Raw genomic sequence first — 8,304 nt, 5'->3', positions numbered from 1 at the left:
TTTGCCAATAACCTTTTAAAATCATACATCAATCAACCACTGCATAAATCTGATGAAGTGAACTAAAACTTGTAGAAACGTAATGCATTTTAATAAAAAGTATTAATCAGAAAGGGTGCTATCAGGCATCTCCTAATTTTTGGCTATCATAGACTTAAAAGTTCTCTGCAATATGTAGTGGGAACTAAGAGAAGTATACCTGAATGAACTGGTGCCCATGACATTAGGTTACAAACCCCTACTATTTTCATCATTTAAAATGAAAAAGAAAAGCAGAAAAGTTTGATAAGATTTTCATATTTGGCTTTGGATCAAGGATAAGCCACATACTTGCCTTTGAAAATATGACCCTCCGTAGCCAGTAGAAATACATCTTAAAAATAAAACAATAAAAAACACACCTTGGCAGGCACCAACAATCAAGACCAAGAACTTAACATTTTATAACAGTCCTAATCAGAAGGTGGGTTGCTTTTTAAAAAATTAACATATATGTGGAAGTAAAGCAATTGGGGGGGGGTTGTTAGACCCTGAAAGTCCAGCTGTTAAAAAAGTATACTTAAGTGGGAGATTAAGGATTTTCTTACTATGTTCCCTGGGGCAACTCTTACTGTACAAGAATATCTCACAGACATTTCCTTCCCTTCTCTACTTAACAAAAATAATGCCACCAGCCATCTACTTTCAAATCTTCAGACCAGCCACTCATTATTTCTGAAAAGCCCTTTAAAACATAGCTGGTGAACATCTTTCTGCCCAAATGCTACCTTAATCAGTACCTTCCTCCAAGATAAGGGAGGGAGGGAGGAAGGAAGGAAAGGAAGGAAGGAAGGCCAATATTTTAAATATAGTACAATAGAGCAGTGTAACAAACAGGTTTGTGTCTGTATGATCCATACCATTCTTCCTCAGAATCTCTGCTTTTTTTCTTTACCACCAATTTGTATTTTCAGTTCATTTCAATAGATCCTCCCAAAGACAATGTAAGTATCTATAATTTTCTATGAAGATTATAAACCTCAACCCAAATTTCAAAAACTATCCATGGTGCCACTTTGATACTGGGCAAATATCCATAATTAAAACAAATCAATTCCTCTTCCTCTTCCTTTACACAACCCTGAAACTCAGTTGGGAAAAGAAGGCACAGAGGTTCCTGATGCAAGAGTCTTCTGCAGTCTTACCTCCCATCTACTAAATCCTACAGCTTCTTAGTGCAACTGGGGAAAGTGGTTATTCCTCTCTCTCTTAAGCAACTTGTTTTAGGACAGTGCAACAGCTAGCCTAATTCTTCATACCAACTGGCAAGAGGGTATGTGATCAGAAGAGATGATGACTGCTATTCAAATGATGTGCTTGCTCATTTTCATTTGTTCCTTCCCTGCCTACCTCATGTCAGGGAAGACCACCTTTTATTTCCCACATCAAGCATGTTCTGGCAGGCACAATTGTCTCCACTGCCTTGACTGTAGAGAAGGAGAGGTTCTGAAGTAAAAGAAGACAAATGAGCATTTCAACAGAGAAGTAGCCATTACCTAATGTTCATTCTCTGGGGAGAGAGAACACAGATGAGCAATAGGATGAGATAGCTGTTCTTTCTAAGACCAATCATTTGCTCTGCAAAGAGAGAGTAGGGTGGTACAAACAGCAGGTCCTTCCTGTTGTGGTAAGAGAAAGATAGTACAAATAGCCATTGCCTTACTTGCCAAAATATGTTGTGCCCACTGCCAGGTAGCCAAATGTAGAGGTGGCACTGTCAGAGGGAAACTAGGCTTCAAGTTCTGGCAAAAATCATTCTCTGTCCGTCCTGCTTCGTTAAATCAGATGCTTTTATTTCTTTATTTTTCTTTTATAGGTAGCATTAAGCATAGTTTCCCCCAAAGGGATACATTTTTCATGGGGTTACATTCTTAGTTTGTGTTTGGTGTAGAAAAATGGTTGGTAGGGCAGTAAACTGTGACTGCAACAGATACCTTTTGTGCTGTTCTGAGCCAGATAGCCTCAGTTTTGTATTCATGGTTTTGGAGATGTGGGTTTGGCCCAATAAGATTGTTGCCAAAGATTGAAGCAAAAATATGAGAGTTCAATTGATGGCAGCTGTACAGTAACATGGGCTAACCCCCCCCCCCGCTTTGTTTGAACTCGTTTCTTTTTTAAGTTTTTGCTATAAATCACCCAGAATTATTGTAAATAAGATGAGTGGGAAAATAAGTAAATAAAAAGAATATTAGTCTAATGATCAAAATACTCAGGTATGAGATCTGTCATTAGACAGCACACTATATCACAATATATCCAATCACATTTTAATCTGGACTATTATGTGAACCTGGCCTGAGTGTATCAGTTTATCTTATAGAAAATGGGGCTGAGAAAACTACAGATAAATGCAGTAGTTCACAATAGCTATTTCTGCCCATCCTACATGCCATAATTAAATTAGTGCATTAAATACAGCAATTTTTTCTTGCAGTCTTATGTTGATATGTACCATTTCTGTTGTCGCGAAAAGTGGACGGTTACCGGGGAGCAGACATTAGTCATGATGTATTTTCAAACTGAGCACCGAATCGGAAAACTCGTCTTAGCCGAAGTCACGCACCAGTCGTGTGGCATTTCAGCCTCCCAGACGCAGATCACTTTGCCCCCAGAACATCACCCCACCCACCCCCCAGCCCAGCCTCTTAAGAGGAAGGCGCCTGTCGCGCCTACTTTATATAGTGGTCGTCGGACTCGCCTCCGAAAGCTGGTTGGTAGACACCTGCCAAACCTCTGCGGTGATTGGGTGGCACGGGTGCTCATCAGCATGCCTGGGTCTGGTGCGGCCTGTGAGGCGCTGAGGGAGGCCATTGCGGCTCGAGAGTGTATGAGAGCTCGATAAAGACGCGGAGCGGCTCGCCCGGGGGCACCAGAGGAGGTGAGGCGGGAGCGGAGGGGTGAGGCTCTCTGCGGGACGGGCAGGCGGGGCGGCCGAGGGGCTCGGCGATGACAGCGGCAGGAGCAGCGCCCCTCGAGGGCTTGAGCCCCCTCCCCCACCCGGCGATTCGCCTGGAAAGTTTCCCCGGCATCGCGTCGCCTCTTCGGCCTCCTGGCTGGGCGCGGGGACCGCAGAGGCTCCGCTTGGGGCTCCGGGGCAGCTTCCTGTCTTGGCGCTCTCTCCCCCCCACCCCGCCGCCCTGTCGCCGCGGCGCGCCTCTTCTGCGCTCCGGTGCCTGGCAAAAGGGGCCCTCGGTCGCCCTTGCGCAGAGCCCGTCGCGCGTGAAGCAAGTCCGCGGGGACAGAGCCCAGTCCGGCGTCCCCTTCCCCGGTCGGTTGTGGTCAGGCGTCGTCGGGCTGGCCGGACCTGAGCTCTGACTCGGTACGAACGGCGTATGTTAACGCCCGTTCGGTCGACATCGCTGCCTCTCCCCTGGCGCCGTGTCCTTTCACTATTGGCAGCTCGTTCGAGGTGGTTGGTGGTGGCTGCTGGTGCTCTTATCTGGCAACTGGAGTGATTGGTCGGAGGGTAGAGCGAGCCATTACGGGTGGGTGGGTGGGTGGGTTGCCAGGTGTCCACTATTTGAGTGGACAGTCCGCTTTTTTCACATTATGTTCACTATTTTTTTTTCACAAAATAGTGGACATTTTTTTTTATTCAAAAGCTTTATGATGAAATGGGACGTAACCTAAAGCTGTACAGTCTACTTTTTTTTTAACTACTTAACACCCCCCCCCCGCTTGTCCGCTATTTTTGGGAAGCAGACCTGGCAACCCTAGTGGGTGGGTGGGTGGGTGGGTTGAACAACTTTTAGGGGCAAATGATTTCAAAATTGTAAGGGCAAAACAGGGAAAGGCATTCCTTCCCACCCATTATTTTTTTTTTAACCTGTTTCAGCAGGGTCTTGTGCGGGCAAGGCAAACCGAAGTAAATAATTTCCAAGTCTTGAGTTGGGGGTAGTTTTGTCCACATCAGGGGTAGTCAACCTTGGCTCTTTTATGACTCGTGGACTTCAACTCCCAGAATTCCTGAGCCAGCACAGCTGGCTCAGGAATTCTGGGAGTTGAAGTCCACGAGTCATAAAAGAGCCAAGGTTGACTACCCCTGGTCCACATCGTATCAAGAAACCGTGCTTTTGAATTCACACGTGTCTCTTCTGCCAACAGTCACCGTAGAGAAAAAATATAAACTGATAACTGAACTACATGAGAGGTCAAACGTATTTCAGTCATCATCTTTTCTACTTTGAACCAATCATAGAGGAGAGAGATTTTACACAGTGAATAGGATCTTATCTTCTTTTCTTTTTTATGTTTGATAGAGAGTAGAAACTAACAGGGCTGATGAGGGACCTCTTGGCAGGAAATCCTCCCCATAGTGTCCTCTCTCTCCAAGGTGAGATTTTTTTTTGGAGTTTTTCCAAACATTTTGTTACTTCTAAGAGCAACAAACAACTCCTATTCCTGTCTTTTAAGGGTGCAGCTTTGGTTATAACAGGAAAAGGAGGGCTGGCCTCAGGGCTGCCCATTGAGAAAGCAAGAGCAGTTGTCATTGCTCTCTTTACCTAGACAGCATACAGGGACATCTCAGAAGGATGGTGTCACTTGCTATCTATATATTCAGATGTACTATCATTTTGAATGGTGTTGGGAGGATTACACTTAATCGCTTCAGAGGTCCATATCACCAAGGGAAAGAAGGTTAAGGAGCAAGTTAGGTTGACAGTAAAGTCAAATAAAGTCTTCTCTCGATAACCCCTCTCTTATTTGTTTGCTCTTCTTTGTTCTGTATAGTAAGATGACGAAACTGGACAGTTACCTTATTTTTTGGTTCACTCACTCTCAGTGTCCCTTTTAAACATCGCATATATTGCCCAAAAAGTGAGGCTAAGCTGGCAAGCAAGAAATTACGAAGCAGCAGCCATGATTTACATAGCTTTTTATGTCCAGAAAAATCTCAGGAAATTGGTAGATTACATGCCTCTGACGACAAATTACTTGCCCTCCAAGAAAATTCAGTTTTCTGAGCTGTAGCTGTACCATTTTGCTATCCAGAAGTGGTAGGCGTCCAGATTTACATGGTAGAGAATTATGCTCCTGCCACAATCCTGTTGCTTCATCAGTTAATAGGAGGAATGGTGAGAGAGTGAACAAAATATACTGCTATTGCTATTATCTGAAGGAACAGGGCCCAGAAAACATGAACAAGAGGGATTGGTAGGATAAGGTATTTCTTTCCTGTAATTAACATGCTTTTCTTAACATTCATTCCTTCAGCTATGCTATACAGGAGAAACATGTGATAAAGAAAGCTGTAGTCAATACTTATATACAATCCTTCAGCTTTTCTTCTTTGTATAATATGCTGCTTTGCATTCTGTGACTTGGCCAATGCAACAAAAAGAATGTATTTATTATATCTTATTCCAAGAGCAGTCCGGATTTTATGAAGGATTCATTTGGTTGCACCTAATCTTATTTGAGGGTCAGAGTAGTATTTATGTTAATAATGTGAGTGTAGTTGCTTCTCTCTCTTTTGGTCTCCTTAAAGTATAAGGTGGAAGTCCCATAATGTATCTTCCTATCCAAAGCTCTTTTTAAAAAATTGACCCCCCCCTCCTTTACATCTTATTTCTTTCAGTTTCAAGCAAAAAGTCCAAAAGAGGTTTTCAAGTAGACACAAAACTAATTCTTTTTTTAATCAAAGCAATCAGTTTTGCCCACTCTGCCAACTCCATTAACCTTATCATTCATTCTTCTATTGTAGGAATTTGTAAATCCTTCCATCGCTCTGCATGCAAAAGTCTTGTTGCTGTTGTTATATATAAAACAAAATCCCATGGTTTTTTTTCTGTTTATCAAACCCCTTCTGGTTTCAATTGTACATTTATTGTAAGAATTCTCTGAATTAAAGTACATATCTGAACCCTATATTTGCATAGCTGTCTTACATGTCCACCAAAGATGGTAAAGAGTACCTTCACATTGATTACATTTCCAACATATATTTGACACACCCTTATACACCAATATTTACATCTTCCATGGACCCTCTTCCTCTTTGTTCCCATGCTGGGTAAAACATATTTCTAGCTTTCGCATTCCAGCCCACAGAACTGCAGTTTCCTTTTTTGTTGTTGTTATTGTATTTAGGTATTTTATTGTTCCCTCTCTTCATCTCCCCTTTAAGTTGTAACTAAGGAATGGGCTGCTTTAATATTGTGGAGCTGAACCATGAATTGTTTCCTGCTACAGAGTTTCTATTAACTTATTGAGGAAGATAGGAATGAAAGAAAACCAACGTCTCTATTGCTTTGATTACAAGTAGTCCTCGTTTAATGACTGCTTTGTTTAGTGACCATTCAAAATTATAGGGCTGAAAAAGTAACTTTATGAACTTTATAAACTCATGTTTACAACCGCTGCAGCATCCCCTGGTCCTGTGATCAAGACTTGGGCGCTTCACAATCTGGTGAGCATTTACGATTACAAGCAGAGTCAGTGGAGAAGCCAGCAGTAAAATCACAAGTCACAGTCATGTAATATCTCACATAATGACCACTTTACTTGGCAAGGAAGTTGCTGGTCCCAGTTATGGTCATAAGCGAAAGCTAACTGAACTGTATCCTCAGAGCTATGATGATACCATAAGAAAAAAAAAGTGTCTGTTAATGTCATAGAAGAGAATTGGGAGGGGGAAGTAAAGTCATTGGTGTGTACAAATTTCTGGGAAATCAAAAGAAAGGGGTAGCAGCAATTCCTAAAAGGAAAAGGCAGGTATCGGTGACCGGTCCACACCAAAACCAGCCAGTGAGGTTTGCCTTCCCTGCCTGGATGAGAAGGGCAATTAGCAGGTGAAGAACCATGCAAGTCTTGCAATGGCTTTAATCCAGGCTGAGCAGCAGCCTGACCCGTTGAACCAGCTGGCTACATTTTCTGATACTGGTTTGGAATTTCTGATATTGAAGAAACATCCGGGAGCATCATGGGAGGCAAGCAACTTAGGCTGCAATGCTCAATTATACTGAGTTGGATGCAGTGGGGAGGGGATAGTACTGTAGTTTAGTGGTTGACTGTATGGACTACATTGGAATATTTTTGGTCAGGTAAGATGAAAAACTAAAAACTCCTCTAAAAAACTAAAAATTGCTCTCAGTTGATGTGCTCACTATTGGAATTAATGGGACCAATACTCTGACTCAGTATAAGGCACATCCAAAACCCTCTCTGCTGCTTAGCTCAGAGGGTGACCATGGCCAGAGTTTTTCATTCTTTTCTCACTAAGCAGATTCCTGAGCGAAATCTTTTCTCCCTGCAGTACCCATAGAGGCCAAGGAAGAAAGAATAAATAAAAGCTGCTGCTGCCCTCTCTTGTTTCCACACTACTTTTTCATTTTCAGTAGCAGTGTTATGGTGAGGGGAGGAGCTGGAAACTTCCTGCTTTTTTGTGTTCTTTCAGCATCAGCTGTGGGACAAAGAAAAGGAGGAACAATTGCTAATTATTGTTTGATTACCTCTTCTCACCACAGGGTTTCCTTTCTAATAAAAGGGGCAGTATTAAATAGCCTTTTCAAATACCTGTGTATTCAGTGTACTCTCTAGTTTGGCACAGAGGAGAGCTTTTATTTTCCTGCTTTATAAAGAGCCCTTTCAGAATGAAATAGCAAACCAAATAAGTAATTTTGAAAAACAAGAGTAGTATAAAACATAGGGGATATAAAAGAAAAAANCATTTTCCACTTTTAACCTTTCCACATTTATTCTCTCTTATTTCTACTCTCCAGCCAGTCATACCACTTGTTCCATATTAAATAGTATTCTGTGTCTTCCTTTTCTTTTATCTCTTTTGTTAATTTGTCCATCTCAGCACAGTCCAGGATTTTCTTTATCACTTCTTCCTCTGATGGTATATTCTCATTTTTCCAGAACAGATCACAATTATTTTTATTCCTCCAGAGTACTATTTTTAAAAATGTGAAAAAGCAATGTAAGCTGATATACTTCCATGCTTCCAGTTATGTACAAGGGCTTTCCATTCATATAAACACACAACAACCCCACAAAATATAACAAAAACAAAAGAACACTGGCATCTTTTTCAATATTCTTGGATCAAAAATATATTAATCTACTTTGTATTGAAGTGCTGTTTTGTATGAAATGTTAGTTCACTAATAATATAATATTTATTATTTATGAGATAAATCTCACTATTCAGTAACAGATTCCTCCATATGTTCATTTAGGAACTTCATTGATTTTAACTTTCAAGAAAACTTCTGCCCAACCTTTCTTTTGTGTAGCCAGTATCCCATCTCACTTTTGTGT

The sequence above is a fragment of the Protobothrops mucrosquamatus genome, unplaced genomic scaffold (genome assembly GCF_001527695.2).
Source record: "Protobothrops mucrosquamatus isolate PMUCROS unplaced genomic scaffold, P.Mucros_1.0 scaffold2027, whole genome shotgun sequence".
Classification (NCBI taxonomy): domain Eukaryota; kingdom Metazoa; phylum Chordata; class Lepidosauria; order Squamata; family Viperidae; genus Protobothrops; species Protobothrops mucrosquamatus.
Note: the sequence above shows the minus strand (reverse complement) of the source record.